This window comes from Herpailurus yagouaroundi, unplaced genomic scaffold, assembly GCF_014898765.1.
Source record: "Herpailurus yagouaroundi ecotype Mexico unplaced genomic scaffold, PumYag 196, whole genome shotgun sequence".
Lineage (NCBI taxonomy): Eukaryota > Metazoa > Chordata > Mammalia > Carnivora > Felidae > Herpailurus > Herpailurus yagouaroundi.
In genome coordinates this window covers 30,925,383-30,933,568 of record NW_024412427.1, presented here as the reverse complement: position 1 = coordinate 30,933,568, position 8,186 = coordinate 30,925,383, and positions in this window count along the sequence as shown.

Genomic DNA, 8,186 nt, shown 5'->3' with positions numbered 1-8,186 from the left:
AAAGAAAGAAAGAAAGAAAGAAAGAAAGAAAGAAAGAAAGAAAGAAAAAGGAGGAGGGGAGAGGAAGGAAGGAAGAAGAAAATGAAGGAAGGAACTTAGACACCAACCTCACACCCTTCACAAAAATTAGCTCAAAATTGATCCTTGACCTAAATATAAAAGGAAAAATTGTAAAATTCCTAAAAGATAAAATAAGGGAAAATCTAAGTGATCTTGGGCTTGGGTATGACTTTTTAGATACAATACCAAAGTCATTAGCTATGAAAAAAAAATACTTTATAAGCTGGACTTCATTAAAATTAAAAACTTCTGCTCTGCCGAAGACAGTCAAGAGAATGAGAAAACAAACCACAGACTGCGAGAAAATATTTGCAAAAGACTCGTGATAAAGGACTGTGGTGCAAATTACACATAAACTCTTAAAACTTAACAAGAGGTCTGTAATCTCTTGCATGTCTTGTAGTCTGCCTGTGATTAGACAGTGGACCTGGGCCACAATCTACTTCTGACTGGTAACTCTCTTACTTTACTCACTGTTTTATTACCTTTTGAACATGCAGCTGGAGGATGTGCACAGAACTTGGCATGCTTGTGAGCTCCTCATCCACTCCTGACCTAGGCCATGTATGATCCATCACAAGTTGCAGGGGTCTTTCCTTTACCAAATTTCCATTCTGTAAATAGTTCTTTAGCAGATTCATGTTAACTAGTAGAAGCTAAAAACCTCTTAGTAAACCATTCACCATTGCTATCAAATGTAAGAAGGACCTGTGATCTTACATGTCCAGATGCCTGATGCAAGATACGGAGATGGCACATTAAGTAATAGTATCGCCCTTTTTGAGTACAGCGTTTTGTAATTCAGGAAAATATTTTCAAAACCCACTTTTAAAAGGAAATTTGCACAGAGGATCCACAGCTTTGTCTACTACTGAGAATGATTGCAATCTAAAACAATTACTTTGAACTATTTTTGTTTAAAACCTAAGCTCTGGGGCGCCTGGGTGGCTCAGTCGGTTAAGCGGCTGACTTCGGCTCAGGTCATGATCTCACGGTCCGTGAGTTCGAGCCCCACGTCGGGCTCTGTGCTGACAGCTCGGAGCCTGGAGCCTGCTTCAGATTCTGTGTCTCCCTCTCTCTCTCTGCCCCTCCCCTGTTCATGCTCTGTCTCTCTCTGTCTCAAAAATAAATAAACGTTAAAAAAAAATAAAAAATAAAACCTAAGCTCCAATTAACTCAAAACTATAAACAATTTTCTTCTTAATGCACTTGGAATTCCATTATTTTGAATTTTTATTTACTCTTCAAATTATTCCTTTTCTTCATTCTCTCTCTCTTCTTAAATTACATTTGGATTGAAGATGTTTTATCTCAGGGTTTGGATTTTTTCTTCCTTGTGGAATCCTGAGGTGGTAAAGTTGAAATTCCACTTTTAACTTGTCCTCATAAGATCTGAAGAAGTCCCATGTGAGACTTTTTCTTTTAGTTTATGAGGCATGAAATAAATAAACATTAACATAGTTCACAAAGTTAATTTTATGTAATGCTATGGATGCTAGTATACCAAACACATTATTACTGTTTTACCTTATTATTATATTATTGTTATGGACTGAGTTGAGTTCCTCCAAATTCAAATGTTGAAGCTCTACCCCCCAAGATGACTGTATTTGAAGATAGAATCTTTTAGAAGGTAATTATGGTTAAAATGAGGTCAAGAGTGAGACCCTAACCCAATAGCACCGATGTCCTTATAAGAACAGCAAGAGTCACCGGGAGCATGTGTGCAGAGGAAAGACCACGTGAGGCACAGTGAGCACATGTCCATCTGTGAGAAGAGAGGGCTCACGAGAAACCGACCATTCTAGCATTTTCATCTTGGACTTCCAGCCTCCAGAACTGTGAGACAATAAACCAGCTTCTGTTGTTTAAGCCACCCTGTCTTTAGTGTCTTGCTATGGCATCTCAAACAGACTAATACAATTATTATTCCAATTTTTATACACATCTGTTTGCTTGTAAAGGATGAGATGGTTGGTCATATTAAAGTTATTTAGCTAGTACCCTCCCTTTCAAAAATTTATAATAATTATCAATCTCTTTCCCTGTTAAATATCTGAAAATACTAATTACTTTCATACATAAATTTAATGACTCACAATTACCATTAATTAGTACAACACCATATTCTTATAATAATAAACATACACTTAAAACCTTAGCTAACTAACACAATTTCAAATTTTGGAGACTTTTCACTCTAAGTAACATCTAAAATGCTTGCCTATATTTGTCAATAAATATTCAAATATTAAAGATAAATCTAAAAGGCATGTGTCATTCCTATTACTGGCATTATTTCCAATTAGATATGAGTTCCCTATGCAATCACGTGATTATTGATCAAACAGAAGATAAGGCTGCAAAAAAGCGGGAAATATTAGACTTCCCAAGATTGAGATCAGGCAAAGCCAAATAGCAGATTGCAGCCCAACAGTGAGGTCAAAGCTAAACTATGATGCGTCCTTATGCTTTATGCCAGCACTTCCTGCTAAACCCAGTTAAAAACAAAAATGCCCAAGTGAGCACTAGCCTTCCAGAGGCTCAGATCTTTGGGGGAATGCAATGTCATTTTTAGAATATCTTAAATTCATGATCTGAAAAGTTTTACAGTTTTGTTGGGGTATTTATAGTAAAAAACAGACAGCATTTGAAAGTATATTTTGTAATGTTTATTTTTGAGAGACAGAACATGAGTGGGGGAGGTGTGGGGGGGCGGGGCAGAGGATCTGAAGCGGGCTCTGAGCTGACAGCAGAGAGCCGGATGCAGAGCTCTAACCCACGAACTGTGAGATTATGACCAGAGCGAAGTCAGATTTTTAACTGACTGAGCCATCCAGGCACCCCCTTTTTAAAAATATATATTTTAAATATTTATTTATTTTTGAGAGACACAGACATAACATGAGTGGGGGAGATCATTTGAACATTCTGTATGGAACAAGCTGTCTAGATGAATTCCTTCATTCTCCAAGAGCTTATCCTCTGAAGTTTTCAGCCACAGTGTGCCTGTCCCTAAGTCCCATCAAAGCCATCTGAATGCCCTTAGCTACCTCAGAGGGGGGCTCATCACATCTGTGATTGAGTCAGATTCTAACATTGGGATTAGGTACAGTTTCATTGACATACCTTGGCTGGATCAGTCGGGAGAGCATGCAACTCTTGATCTCCCTGTCGTGGGCTCAAGCTCCATGTTGGACATAGAGATTACTAAAAAATAAATAGGGGAGGGGCGCTTGGGTGGCTCAGTCGGTTGAGCATCCAACTTTGGCTCAGATCATGATCTCACAGTCTGTGAATTCGAGCCCCGCGTCGGGCTCTGTGCTGACAGCTCAGAGCCTGGAGCCTGCTTCAGATTCTGTGTCTCCCTCTCTCTGCCCTTCCCCTGCTCATGCCCTGTCTCTCTCTGTCTCAAAAATAAATAAAAATATTAAAAAATAAAAAATAAATAGGTGATAGAGATGATAGATTAGATAGATAGATAGATAGATAGATAGATATCTAATAGATAGACAGCAGGTAGTTAATAGATAGGTGAGAGAGAGACAGAGACAGAGAGAAAGATAAAGAAGTACCATTTCTGGAAGAGCACAAGCAACTCTCTGGGAAGTATGTATTTTTGATAAGTTGTATTTTCTTTTTCATTTTGTTCAAAATATTTGTAAATTTCTCTTGAGACTTCTTCTTTGACCCATGTGTTATTAAGAACTTTCTAAAATTTTTTCAACTATTTTAGGATTTCCAGCCGTCTTTTTGTTATTAATTTCTAGTTTAATTCCATTGTGGTCTGAGAACATACTTTGTATGATTTCCACTCTTTAAATTTGTTAAGGTGTGATTTATGGCACAGAATGCAGTCAGTCTTAGGGAAAGAGTCACGAGAGCCTGAGAAGAATGTGTATTCTGCTGTTGTTGGATTGAGTATTCTATAAACGTCAAGTTGATTGATAGCGCTATTCAGATCAACTACATTCTTACTGGTTTCTGCTTGCTTTATCAATTACTGAAAAAGGGTTGTTGAAGTCACCAACTATTATAGTGGATGTGTCTGTTGTTCCTTGAAGCTCTATTGGTTTTTGCCTCACATATTTTGATGCTGTGTTTTTGGTGGCTACACACTTAGAATTGTTACGTCTTCTTGGGGAATTCAGGTCTTTATCATTTTGTAATGCCCCCCTTTATTGCTGATAATTTTCCTTGTTCTGAAGTCAGTGTTCTTTGAAATTAATGCAGTTACCAGTTTTCTTTATATTAGCATTAACATGGTATATCTTTCTCTATCTCTTTACTTTCAACCAATCTGATTTCTGTACTTAAAGAGGGTTTATGGTAGACGGGTATATTTGAGGTTTTTTTTTTTTTTTAAGTTTATTTATTTATTTTGAGAGACACAGAGACAGCACAAGTGAGGGAGGGGCAGAGAGAGAGGGAGAGAAAAAGAATCCCAAGTAAGCTCCACACTGTCAGTGCAGAGCCCAACGTAGGGCTCAAACCCACAAAACCATGAGATTATGACCCGAGCCAAAACCAAGAGTCAGACGCTCAACTGACTGAGCCAGCCAGGAACACTGAGTTTTGTTTTTTGATCCACTCTGACAACCATTGCCTTTTCATTTGGGTTTTTAGATCACTCATATTGATTGATGATTAATAAAGTTAGATTAGGGGTGCCTGGGTGGCGCAGTCGGTTGAGCGTCCGACTTCAGCCAGGTCACGATCTCGCGGTCCTGAGTTCGAGCCCCGCGTCAGGCTCTGGGCTGATGGCTCGGAGCCTGGAGCCTGTTTCCGATTCTGTGTCTCCCTCTCTCTCTGCCCCTCCCCCGTTCATGCTCTGTCTCTCTCTGTCCCCAAAATAAATAAACGTTGAAAAAAAATTAAAAAAAAATATATAGTTAGATTAATATCTACCATATTTGCAACAGTTTTCTGTTCATCATAACTGGTGTTTGTTTCTTGCTTCCTCTTTCCTGCTTTCTCTGGTTTAAATTAAACATTTTATTATTCCACTTTGTTTTATCTCTTAGCATACAAATTACACTTCGTTAAAAACATTTAGGGGCACCTGGGTGGCTCAGTCGGTTAATTGTCTGACTTAGGCTCAGGTCATGATCTCATGGTTTGTGAGTTCAAGTCCCACGTTGGGCTCTGTGCTGACAGCTCAGAGCCTGGAGCCTGCTTCAGATACTGTGTCTCCCTCTCTCTCTGCCCCTCCTCCACTCACGCTCTGTCTCTCTTTCTCAAAAATAAACACTTAAAAAAATGAAAAAAATTTTAGTGGTTGCCTTACAGTTTGCAATATACATTTACAACTAATCTAAGTTAACCTTCAAATAACGCTGTATCAAATTCACATGTAGTGTAGCTATCTTATAACAACAGTATTCCCAGATCCTCCCTCTCATCCCTTATAGGAATGCTGTCATTCCTCTCATGTATCCATATGTTATAATCACCCAATACATTATTATTGTTGTTACTAGTATTATTATTACTTTAAACATATATCTTTTAGCTCAGTTAAGAATAAGAAAACATTTTCTCAGGAAAAAGGAAGGAAGGAAGGAAGGAAGGAAGGAAGGAAGGAAGGAAGGAAGAAAAAGAGAAAAATAGGGACTATATAAAACTAAAAAGCCTCTTACAGCAAAGGAAAACATCAACAAAATAAAAATGCAACCCAAAGAATGAGAGAAAATATTTGCAATCATATATCTGATAAGGGATAAATGCCCACAATAAATAAAGAACTCATATAACTTAACAGAAAAAAATATGATTAAAAATGGGCAGAGGACCACCTCACACCTGTCAGAATGGCTAAAATTAACAACACAAGAAACAATAGGTGTTGGCAAGGATGTGGAGAAAGGGGAACCCTCTTGCACTGTTGGTGGGAATGCAAACTGGTACAGCCACTCCGGAGAATAGCATGGAGGTTCCACAAGAAACTAAAAATAGAAATATCTTTCAATCCAGCAATTGCACTATTAGGTATTTACCCAAAGGATAACAAAAATACAGATTTGAAGGGGTGTATTCACCCCAGCGTTTATAGCAGCACTACCAACAGTAGCCCAACTATGGAGAGAGCCCAAATGTCCATTGACTGATGAATGGATAAAGAAGATGTGGTGTATATATACAACAGAATATTACTCAGCTATCAGATAGAATGAACTCTTGCCATTTGCAATAATGCAGATAGAGCTAGAGTGTATTATGCTAAGCAAAATAAGTCAATCAGAGAAAGACAATATATGATTTCACCCCTATGTGGAATTTAAGAAACAAAACAGATAAACATATGGGAAGGGGTGGGGAGGGAAGAGAGGGAAACAAACCACAAGAGACTCTTACTGATAAAGAACAAACTATAGGTCAATGAAGGGAGGTGAATGGGAGATGGGCTAGGTGGATGATAGATTCTAAGTAGGACACTTGTGATGAGCACTGGGTGTTGTATGTAAGCGATGAATCACTGAACCCTACTTCTCAAACCAATATTGCACTGTAGGTTAACTAAAATTTTAATTAAAAAGAAAGAGGGCCTAGACAAGCTGACCTCTAAACACTCTTTTATTCTAACATTCTATAATCCCATAATAAAATGTGAGATTACTGATACATGAAAAAAAAATGAGCAGAGGATTTGAATAGACATTTTTCCAAAGAAGACCTACACATGACCAACAGGTACATGAAAATGTGCTCAACATCACTAATCATCAGAGAAATGCATATCAAAACAACAATGAGATATCACTCCACCCTTGTTAGAATGGCTATTACCCAAAAGAAAAGAAAAGAAATAAAAAGTGTTAGCGAGGATATGGAGAAAAGGGAGGACCTGTGCACTGTTGGTGGGAATATAAACTGGTGCACCACTATGGAAAAAGTATGGAAGGCACTCAAAATATTAAATATAAAACCACCATATGACCCAGTAATTCCACTTCCAGTATTTATCTGAAGGGAATGAAATTATTTTGAAAAGATATCCACACTGCCATGTTCACTGCAGAATCATTTACAACAGTCAAGATATGGAAACAATCTAACCGTCCATTGATAGATGAATGAGTAAAGAAGATGTGCCATGAATATATATTGAATAATATATATATTTTTTATGACTGAATAGTCATAAAAAAGGAAGGAAATTTTAGAAAAATGACGAGAAAAATGGATGGACCTAGAAGGTAGTATGCTAAGTGAAATAAGTCAGAAAAAAAAAAAGACAAAGACTATGTGATCTTATGTATATGTGGACTCTAAAAAAAATAATTGAACTGGGGCACGTGGGTGGCTCAGTTGGTTAAGTGTCTGACTTTGGCTCAGGTCATGATCTTGTGTTTCGTGAGTTCGAACCCCTCACTGTGCTCTCTGCTTTCAGCACAGACCCCGCCTCAGATCCTCTGTCCCCTCTTTCTCTGCCGCTCACCTGCTGGTTTCCCCCCTCCTTCAAAATCAATAAATAAACTTTAAAAAATAAAAAATAATTGAACTTATAGACACAGATCACCAATTGGTAGTTGCCAGAGGTTGGAGGTAAGGGTGGGTGAAAAGGGTGGAGATGGAGAAAAAGAATAAGAAATATGATTTTTTTTTTTTAATTTTACCTTGTTGGGACACCTGAGTGGCTCAGTTGGTTGAGTGTCTGACTCTTGATTTCAGCTCAGGTCATGATCTCAGGGTTGTGGGATGGACTCCACATAGGGCTCTGCACTGAGCGTGGAGTCTGCTTAAGATTCTCCCTCTCCCCTGCTTCCTCTCTCTCTCTCTCTAAAATTAAAAAAAAAAATATTACCTTCTTTTATTGCTTCTCTGATGGTCTTCCTTTCCTTATAAAAATCCAACTTTCTGACCTATATAACTTTCTTTCTCCATGAAGAACTTTTAATTTTTTTTTTAAATATTTACTTATTTTGGGGAGACTGCAAGTGAGGGAGGGGCAGAAAGAGGATCCTAAGTGGGCTCTGTGCTGACAGGGTGACATCAGCGAGCCTGATGTGGGGCTCAAACTCACGAACCCTGAGATCACGATTTGAGCCAAAGCTGAACCAACCAACTGAACCAGCCAGTTGCCCCTCTCCACGAAGAACTTTTTAAACATTTCTTTCTGGACAGGT